Below are 10907 nucleotides of genomic sequence, written 5' to 3'. Positions count from 1 at the left end.
GTTCTTCTAATCTAACTCAATACACAAAAATCAGAATTAAAATAACCCCCAAAGCCAATCCTTAAAAGATGGAAGATTTCCAAAATGATGAATTTTGGCAATATCACAGCAAGTAATAAGGGGCGGAATTAACATAAGGAATAAGAAAACGATGCACCTAACAAGAAATATAAATGAGCAGAATATACGAACCATACCTTATTGGTTTTAAGATGCACCATTATTTTATGTACCACTGGAGGGAAAAAAACTACTAATTATAATTATGTCATAAAATTTAAGGTGCATTCTGATTTCAAAAATGTTAAAGTGAAAAATAAAAAGTATGTTTTAGAATCAATAAAATATGATAAATGACAAAGCATTATAACCAGGCAACTAGAGGATTTTTGCCAGAAGTTATTAGTATTAAGACTCAAATAAACCAATTATACAGCCCAATTTAACATCAAAACATAGCCTCAAAGAAATAAAGCTCTCTCTGTGTAGTAGGCAAAGGTATCAATGACAAAATGTGTCTATGGAGAAATGACAATATTCAAGTTAAAATAGTATCACAAAACTGTACACCCCCAAGAGCAAGCATATGACTAAGAAGCAGAAGCAATCTAACTCTCCCTCCCTTTCTCCCCCTAACCTCCCCAAACTAGTTTAATTAAAGTCTATGGTGTCCTACGGACACATTTGGGCCTGATTAATAATAAAAGCTCATACTAACTATAAAGACTGGCAAATTCAGTGAATTCCTATAAAAATACAGGATATGTAAAGAGATTATAGCAAAACATTTTTCTAGTGAAGATTGTAAAACATCTAAAAAGAGCTGCATGTACATTATATATTATAGTCTAAGGGAAATTGTTCTGTAAAAAATTCCGAATTTAGGCTCTGCAAATCATATACCATCTCTGCAATCTTCTTTTAATGACCTTTTTTACTTTAAAAGCCATTCTTACCTCAAGAGCCACAAAAACAGGTTGTGGGCTGGATTTGGCCCATGGGCTGTAGTTTGCCAGTCTCTAGTCTAAGATATAAATGGGCATAAATGGGTGCTTCATAACACAAGGTTGCTGAAGAAATTAAGAGAACAGATTTATTCTAGATTTTTCAAAAGGTATTTAACGATGTTTTGACAAGAACTGCTATGCCGAAAATAAAGCTTACTGAATAAAAATTTTATTTAAAATATAATATTTGACAAGGCTCTGTTTACTCATGAATGAGATCTTGAAGGAGTAGCTGAAGAAACATTTTTATTTTTATTTCTTGGAGGAATCATGTGTCAATTAAAATTTAGAAAAACAGACAATTAAGTCAAATCATTTTTTTCTAATGAATTCTATCACACTTTACACATGAATCACTCAATTTGGGCTTCAACATAAATATATAAAAAGTAACTTCCAGAGGATTATCCTATTTCTTTTGCTAATAGCAAAGCCTCTCCAGGCTCTGATAACCATTAAGAAAGAGGAGTAAGTCTCTAAGACCAGTGAAAAGCAAAGGCTAAGGCAACAGCTTTTGTATTAGTGCTGCCCAATAAAAGGAAAAATAAATTTATTGGTGTTTTATATAAATTGCATTTTTAGTAGGTTTTAAGAGAAACTTAAAAACTAAATGACAGAGGAATCTCTGTCAAACTGCCCAGACATATACCCTTACATATGAAAAAAAAAATTCCGAATTTAAAAACTAGATTAACACAAGTTCTAAGTAAACCTATTCTGATAAATTGAGTTACAGAGGAAATTATCAAAAAGTAGACTCTAGAGATGTTTTCAAACAAAATTTTGCAAAGTTAAATGGGCGATGACTATGGGTCCAGAAATGCAAAAGAAACATAGCTAAGGGCTGTAATCTATAACAAAATTCTCAAATATAACAATGAAAATTATAAAGCATAAAAGGGGAGATCACATGTTTCGCTCTAAGTATTCTAACGTCATACTGAAACATTCTTATAGAAACGACTTAGATTTGCTCTTTGTTCTCTGTTAAAACTAAAGAACAAATAAGACACAATTTTGGGGGTTTGGAGGCAGTTGGTTTGTTTGCTTTTTTTTTTTTTTTTTTAAACTTATCAGACCTAAGTAACAATTAATTGATGTCTTTTTTAAAAAAATTGTTTATTATATCAGTATATTGATGACTCATGATTAATGAATGAGACTGAGATGAGAAGGAAATGGACTAAAATTGATCTTATTAAAGTAGGTAAAAGCTTTCTGTAGAATCCAGCCAATTAATGCCATACTCTAAACTTACTGATTTGTCTAGATACTGTTTGTGGTGCAGCATAGTCTATTCTATCCTTTAGCTTTGGTAGGATTTCTTGCTCTATGAAGTTCAATTTCAGGTAAATACTGTTAACAGTGTTTTATGAGAACTAGATGTGAATTGGTTGTAAGAAATCAATAGATAATGTCTAATATTTAAACAAGAGCATAAGTATTCTATTTAAAAATTAGGTAAATACAAGAATAAAGAGCTAAAAGAGTTGAAAGCTGGAAGATTAAAATGGGAGATTACAGTTTTCCATTATCAACCTGGTAGCATTCCAACTTTTAAAACTGTATGTTAAAACTCTATGTATAACTTGAATAAAAATAGAAGGGGAAGAGACTAAATCCACATACCTGCTGGGACACATGGTATCTAAGTGGCTACAGGTGCATTTTCAGAAGATGCACTCCTGTTCTACTCTGCTGTGCCTCAGTATTCAAAAAAAATACTTATCTGGTCTAAAGATACTGTTTATTTGTTTTTTATTCCCCCAAAATACCACCTGTACAGATTGTCTTGAGTCATCCTGTTAAAACGAAGGTTAAGAAAAGATCTTTAAAACACTGTTCTTCTCCAAGATGACATGGTCATACAAGGCATGTCAGTAATCTTTACTAGTTGAAAACAGTTAAATGTATTCTGAAAGTTTTGCATTTATTTGCCAGCTCTTAATAATCCACATAAATGAGTTGGAATCCTGCACCAAAAGGTTCAAGGCTGCCCCAGGAATGTTAAGTAGCAATAACGTGCCAGGATTTGAGAAATAAAATGCATACTCTTTTAAAAACTCAAGAGATCTTCATTTAAAGATAGTAGCACAACTATTCCAGAATAGTTGAATCCTGTGCTGCACCATTTTTTAAAACACAGGTCTAAATCCTAAAGGCTATTAGATATTAAAGATGCCAAATCAAAGAACTAAACTGAAACTGTTGCTCTAAATGGGGATCAGAAAAAATCCCAGTGAGGCTTTTCTGGGCCTCTCAGGAAAATGGGAGATTTAAGGGTTGGGTAAGAGAAAAGCAACAGTTCACCATAAGAAGTCCCTGAGAATCAAAGCCATACCTACAATAAATACAAAGAGGTGTTTGTTTTTAATCAAGGACTGTTTAAAAAATTATAAGGTTTACTAATATATGTCTAGATTTTTTTCCTCTAGAGTAACAGGCTTGTACTTCACATGTTATTTGCAGATGTATATGATACAATCTTTTCCTAAAAAAAACCCAACTAAGAATTACTAATTAAGAAAAATAATTATCACCTAGGAAGACCAGGTGCTGTAGTTGTAAAAAATAAAAAAATAAGGGATTGTAAGCTGACAAGGTCCTTGCAATCTGTGAGGTCAACCAAGGGTTGTCTCGCCTAAATAAATAAATAAATAAATAAATAAAAGAAAAAGAATTATGAAATAGTATAAATGTGTTGTGACTTAGAGTGAATAACTTACCAACGTGTATATAACTGACTGAATAAGGACCTGCTTCCTTCATTACTTCAGCACGTTTACTTTCAGAGCAATTCAGTTAGGTGGGACTTTTCTGCCAGGTTACATCACCTAGCAGCAGTACTTGAGGGGTCACTTACGAATAGATATTTGAAAAACCAACTGTTTGTGAACAATAAATTATACAGAACTTCAAAAGCTTTTTGTTTGCTTTTGAACTTAGGTGCTGCTGGTGCAATAACAAAAGCCAACAAAACGGAAGAAATTCCACTTCTAGGAACAGCACCTCCAACAATATGCGACTACCTAAGAACAAGGCTATTCACTGCAGCATTGCTCATAACTGCAAAATAGGGGAAATAAATACTCATGCAGAGGAGAGTGGCTGAATGAAATAAGAAAGATCTCTATGAATTGATATAAAGTGACTGTCAAGATACAATGTTAAAAGAAAAAAAAGCAAAGTGCAAAAGAATATCAAGTATGCTGCCTTTTGGGTAAGAAAAAGGGAGAAATAAGAAAACATACATATATCTGCTCACTTGTACACAAAAAACAGAAACATGAGGCTTGCTACTCTGAGAATGGGAAGAAAAGGGTAAAGGATGAAAATGGGGTAAAAGATGTAGCAAGGAGGCAATTCTAGATCCATGTTATTTTTACTCGAAAATTAAAAAAATAAAAACAGGGGAGGCAAAATGCAGTTCAAAGAAAAACGAATAAACCTAACTGCATTGCAAATGACTGGTATGGCCCATGTGGGAAGGAAGGGGAGGAGGAGAGAGAATGACCTGAGTGGCTCCTGAACATAGTATTCTGACTATATATTCTCAGTCCAATGACGACAAGAACTGTAAATAAATACTCCACTCTATTTAGTAAGTTTATTTTTTCACAACGGCATAGTTTAGCAATTCTGAAACTATTTTAACTGCATTATTGGACTGAGCAATTAAGTAAATATTTGTGGATAAATAGGAACCAAGTTTTTCACTGTCGGAGAAGGCAAATATAAATATGTAAAGGTGGAAAGCTAGAATGAACCCTGTGGTATTGGAGGCATCAATATGAATAAAAATCAGTTTTTAACGTGTATCTATATATATGTACAGACAATGAATGCATGTGTGTATATATACACATGTGTGTATGCATGTGTGAACAAACACGAACATACATAGTCTTTGTTCATTTTCTGGCTCTGTCTGCTGAAGCCATGACACCTGAGTTGCAATGGGCATGTCTAGCACCAAGACCCTGGCTTCTAAGTACCATTCTCCACTAAAAGGAAATAGGGCTCTTTGGAGAAGTGGTTGATTCCAGGGCTGGAACTGGAAAAGTACAAGATGAACCTGAGAGATTTATGGTTTCCGGTCCTAGATGTAAAGAGCCTGGAAATCATCACTCCCATCCTCACAGCAAGAAAAACGCTAAATAAGCTGAATCCATCGGATCTATCAGAGAACTAAATTCATGGGCAATCCCTGCCTCAAAATTGGAGACAGGTAAATACAGCAAATCACAGCTTACTGAAAGCTGAGGCCCAAAAGTAAAGCCCACTGCTAGAGCCTGTACCAAGTGACAACTGCTCCAGACTCAGTGTAGACAAACAAGAGAGTTAAAAACTCCAGGGCAACGAACAATCCAAAAAGGATATGAGTAAACAACTTTATTTATGCTAGCATCAAAATGAAACAAACACCTAGGGATAAACTTACCCAAGGAGAACAATTTGTGCACAGAAAACTACAAAATGTTGTTGAAAGAAATGAAAAAAGACACAAAGACATCAAATATTCATGGATTGGAAGACTTAATATTGTCATATAATCCCCTGGGCCTAGCAGATCTACAGATTGAATACAATTCTCTATCAAAGTCTCAATGGCACTTTTTGCAGGAATAGAAAAATCCATCCTAAAATTCAGACAGACTCTCAAGAGGCTCTGAATAGACAAAATAATCTTAAACGAAGTTTGAGGTCTCACACTTACTGATTTCAAAACTTCGTACAAAGCTACACTAATCAAAACAGTGTGGTATTAGCACAGACAGACATACAAGCAAAAAAAAAAAAAACCATAATAAAGAACCCAGAAATACACTTTGGTATACATGTGATCAAATGATTTTTTTTCAAGGATGCCAAGACTGTTCAATGAGTAAAGAACAGTTTTTTCAACAGTGTTGGAAAAAATTAAATATCTACATGTAGAAGAATGAAGTTGGACCCCAACACTACAGCATGTACAAAATTAACTCAAAGTGGATTAAAGACTTAAATATAAGAGCTAAAACTCTTAGAAGAAAGTATAGGGGGAAAATTCATTCATTCATTCATTAGGCGAGGCAACCCTTGGTTGCCCTTACAGATTGCAAGGACCTTGTCATCTTACGATCTCTTATTTTTTTATCTTTTATTTTTTTTTATGCTGTATTTATCTTTTATTGGGCCTACCTACTAGCCAGGCCCAATCCTGCTTAGCTTGGAAAATTTAATAGCATTGAATTTGGCAATGATTTCTTGGACATGACACCAAGAACGCAGACAACAAAAGACAAAAATAGATAAATGACATCAAAATTAAAACAACTGTGCATCAAAGGACACAATCAACAGGGTGAAAAGGCAACCCATGAAATGGGAGAAAATATTTGCAAATAATTGATTTGATAAGAGGTTAATGTCCAGACTATATAAAAAGAACTTCTAGAACTCAACAATAACAACAAAATGAACTACTGGATTAAAAATGAGCAAAGGACCTGAACAGACATTTCTCCAAAGAACGTATACAAATGGTAATAAACACATGAAAAGATGCTCACTGTCACTAATCATTAAGGAAATGTAAATCAAATCCACAAGGAGATACCACTCTGTATCCATTAAAATGGTCATTTTTTAAAAAAAGAAGTGTTAGCAAGGATTGGAGAAACTGAGACTGTACACTGTTGGTGGGAATTTAATTGTGCAGTCACTGTGGAAACAGTGAGGCGGTCCTCAAAAAATTAAAAATAGAATTACCGTATGATCCAGCAATTCCACTTCTAAGTATACCCCAAAGAATTAAAAGCAGTTATCTGTACATCTATGTTCACAGTAGCATTATTCACAAAAGCCAAAAGGTAAAAACAACCCAAATGTCCATTAATGAATGAATAAATAAAATGTGAATATATACTGTATATAATGGTATATATTACTCAGCCTTAAAAAGGAATGAAATTCTGATACATGCTATAACATGGATGAAGCCTGAAGACATTATGCTAAGTGAAAGGAGCCAGACACAAAAGAACAAATATTATATGATTCCATTTATATAAAGTACTAGAGTAGTCAAATTTAGAGGCATAAATTCGAATGGTTGTTGCCAGGGGCTGGAGAAAGAGAGAATGAGAGTTATTTAACATGCATGGAACTTCAGTTTGGGATGATGGAAAGATCTGGAGATGGATGGTGGCGATGCTTTCACAACAGTGTGAATGCACTTAATTCATTCCAAACTGTACACCTACAAATGGTTAAAATGGCAAATTTTATGTTATTCATATTTTGCCACGATAAAAAAAAAAAGAAGAAGAAAAATGGATGGCATAAGTTTTGGATTGTTTTTTTAACTTGTATGGTGCTGGTAAAAAATAATAAAACAAAGAGTGAGGTAAATGCCGAGTTTGAAAGCAAGTTATACAAAACCAGATACTCCTTGGCTGCACTGGTGGCAGAGAAACTTAAATTAAGTTTCTAGTTACTACAGCCAGTAGAAAGTTACTTTCTTTTTTTCATCAAGGATTTATTGAGCACTAAGAGGCACTGGGCTAGGAACTGGGAATACAATGTTGCTGTAAGCATGCTTATATACTCAGAGTCCAAGAGATCAAGTGCTACACAGACAGAATATTCGATGACACAATGACAAAGTTTAGGCTTTATACGATTTATTGAAAAACTTCTAGCTAGATCCAGAATGTTCACTCTTTGTGATCCCGACATTTTGTATTCTTAAAGCTACAATTATTCTTTACAGTAACTGTTCTGGATTTATTCCAGAATGGCATTTAAACCACTTTGGGTCTACTTTTCTTGAGGCCTCCCAGGCTCACTAAACTTATTTAGGGAGCACAAAGCCCCATGGGTTTGGCTCTACCCCAAACCACCTTGCAATACTAATCAACACGGCGACAATTTAGAAAGTGGCTACATGAGCACTGTGGACAATAGGGACAAACATCTCTATTTACTTGTGCTGAAATTTAACTTCACAGTGAAAAGGTTCTGAGGAGGGAAAAAAAGTAGAACATCTTTGCTCTGTGGATCATAAATTAAACCTGAGATAGCAACTCTCTTGGGAACCGATAAGGTCTATGAAATTCAAAAGGGCTACAGCCTTTAATTCTTCAAAAAAAGTTATAAATCATGTTTTCTGACACCAAATTGATTTGAATCTCCTCCCTCTTTTATGAGCATTTATATTCACCCTCTTCCTCTCCAGCATCTCCAGTCTTTCATACTCTACTGGTTCCTTTCTCCTTGCCTGTAAATAAAATAGATTTCCTTAATCTTGTTAAGTCTTTATTTAACTGCAATGTCCTTCCTTCAAGGTAGTTTCACCTCTTGTCACTATCAAACTTCTGAAATAGACTAAAGAAGTCTCAAATAGTCCAAATCTGGGTCCTATAGAAACTGTTTTATCTCTTTTCTCAGTCATCAACCTTCGCTGTGTTATTCTATTTACTCCATTGATTACTACCACGTCCTTTCATACCGCTCCCTCCGCCCTTCCTGGGCTCTCACAAGTAAAATTTCCCTCTTTGGCTTCCACAACTAAACTTCTCTAAATTTTCTTTTAACTCTCAACCACTTTTCTGTTCTCTGTAATTTGCTCAACAAGCCTCTTTCCAACCCTTAATTTTGAGCATTCCCCAGGGCTCAATCCTTGGAATCATGCTCTTCTATTTACACATTCTTTAAGGAGACTCAACCATTTTCATACCTCCAACTATAGACTTTTAAACTGGATGACTCTAAAATTTAGATTTGGTTCAAGATTTAGTTCCAAATTTACATTCTTTTACAGGAAATTGCTCAAAATGCCTGGCTGTCATTTCAAATTCCACACAAGGTAAGAATTATATATTTTTAGAGGTAGCCTAACAAACAGTTCAACTTTGACTTCTCTTCACCTGGTGAAATTCTCCCATTCCTTTAGCTCAATTGTCATTTTCTCGGGAAAACATTTCCTGACAATCTGATTAGCCAAATGTACCTCTCTCTCTCAGCACTCATCAGAGTGACAATTTTCCATTTATTTTGCAACCCTTTAATGGCCACCTCCTCCACTGGATGGCAGCTCCATGAGAGCAGGGGTCACTTCTTTTAGGAGTAGGAGATGAGGGGTAAGGTAATCACCATATTCCCAGGACCTATCATTAAGTGTTGGGCATGCAGTAAATAATATTTATCCAAAATCTGACAAATGAATGAATAAAAGCATTCTAAATTTTTCCTAGGTAAGGAGTCACCCATCGATCCAATTTCCATCTCCGGCGCTACTAGTTAACTGTAGTCTAAGTCTTTACTTCACGGTTCAATTACATTAGCAGTTTACTTAATGAACTCCTTCAGATTTTCCTTACTTCAATCCACACTGCCACAAGAATAATTTCCTTAACTATTTTACCATGCCATTTTCCTACTCAATAATCTTCAGTGACTTCCTATTTCTCTCAAAAACAAATCTAAGCTAATGTAGACATTTCACTACAGAGCTCGCTTTGCCAAGCACTCTAATGTCAGCTGCTCGGAGCAGCCCTTCCCACTGGCCATGGCTTTGAAAAACACTGACTGAGTCTTCTCTTTGACTCTCCTTTATTCTAAGTTCCTTGCAGACCATTGCTAGTAATATTACCTTGGCAATGTTATTATTAATTGCATCACAAATACTTAACATTAATTATCCAAGTTTTATTGGCAACACATTTATAAACCATCTCTTAGGATGTTTTTTTTACAAGGTATAATTGTATTTTTTACAATATTCTTATCAATTACAGTATCAGTTTCATTTTATAAATTTGTCCTCAAATTCTAATGATCACAAACTCAAAAATTCTAAGTAAAATTATAGCAAATTAAATTTAGCTATCTAAAATAGATGAACACTGGTTCAACATTAGAATAATTTATTAACATAATATATATACTCCATTAAGAAAATGCAAATTTCTTTCTCAAGGGACTGTTTCTGTACAAGATAAAATTTACAAATAAAAATAAAAAATTCAACAATAATGTGTAACTATGCCATGCTAAAATCTTTGTGAAATAATATATGTAATACAACTGAGTGGCTTTGTTTCTCTTCATTACTTAAGTCCAATAATCTGAACTGGGTTTTCTAATAGTAAGTATAATGCCTCTTTTCCCACATGGATGATTCACATCATTTATAGTAAGACCACAGAGAAAGAAACTTTTTATTTTCAAAACACTTATGCTTCTAAGTAACCAATCCCATGGCTGCATAATTTTATGTATATTTCAATACAAAGAAATTCCTGAACTGAAAAACTGTATCATTAAAGTTAGAATGCCTTTGGATTAGAAAAAGATTAGACAGGTAGACAAAGGGCCAGGCAGGTACCATACCACTAGAAGACCACTGCCAAATGTGATCCAAGAATCTTGCAGGGACGGGAAAACTATCAAATAGTCTTGCTAAATTTAGTGCTTGCACAGAATTAAATGGACCTTAGTTCATGATTAAATATAATTTTAAAAAACTTAGCAGTTATACTCCTTGAACTTTAGGAAATAATCCTGTCCACACACCATACTTAAACTCAAAAAAAAAAAAAAAAAAAAAAAAAAGACAATGGGAATTTTGCCACAAAATTTTAAAAAGGATTCCAATTTGGTTTTTCAAAAGGAACTAAACAAGAACTCTACTATTCTGTGTTTTATCTCCAATGTTATATTAAATCCAGACATTAGGCAACTTGCCCAAAATTGGAATGAAGGAGAAAGGGTAGAAGAATGACACAGTGGTATACACACAGAACCTGTTTTAAAATCGTACCGAATAATTTACTCTGGATAAAAGTTTAAAGGAAATACAGGGGTGAAGGCCCTAAAGCTAAGCTGAATGGTGAAGGCTCATTATAGCAAGAAACT

At 34.2% G+C, this 10907-nt stretch overlaps 1 protein-coding gene across 1 annotated transcript in view; it reads right to left on the bottom strand.

Moving 5' to 3' along the window:
• GLG1 (golgi glycoprotein 1) overlaps nucleotides 1-10907 on the bottom strand; it is a 105620-nt gene that overhangs the window by 79289 nt on the left and 15424 nt on the right. The window lies entirely within an intron of this gene.

This window comes from Pteropus alecto, unplaced genomic scaffold, assembly GCF_000325575.1.
Source record: "Pteropus alecto unplaced genomic scaffold, ASM32557v1 scaffold123, whole genome shotgun sequence".
In the NCBI taxonomy this organism is placed as follows: Eukaryota; Metazoa; Chordata; class Mammalia; order Chiroptera; family Pteropodidae; genus Pteropus; species Pteropus alecto.
Note: the sequence above shows the minus strand (reverse complement) of the source record. Positions and strands in the feature narration are given on the sequence as shown.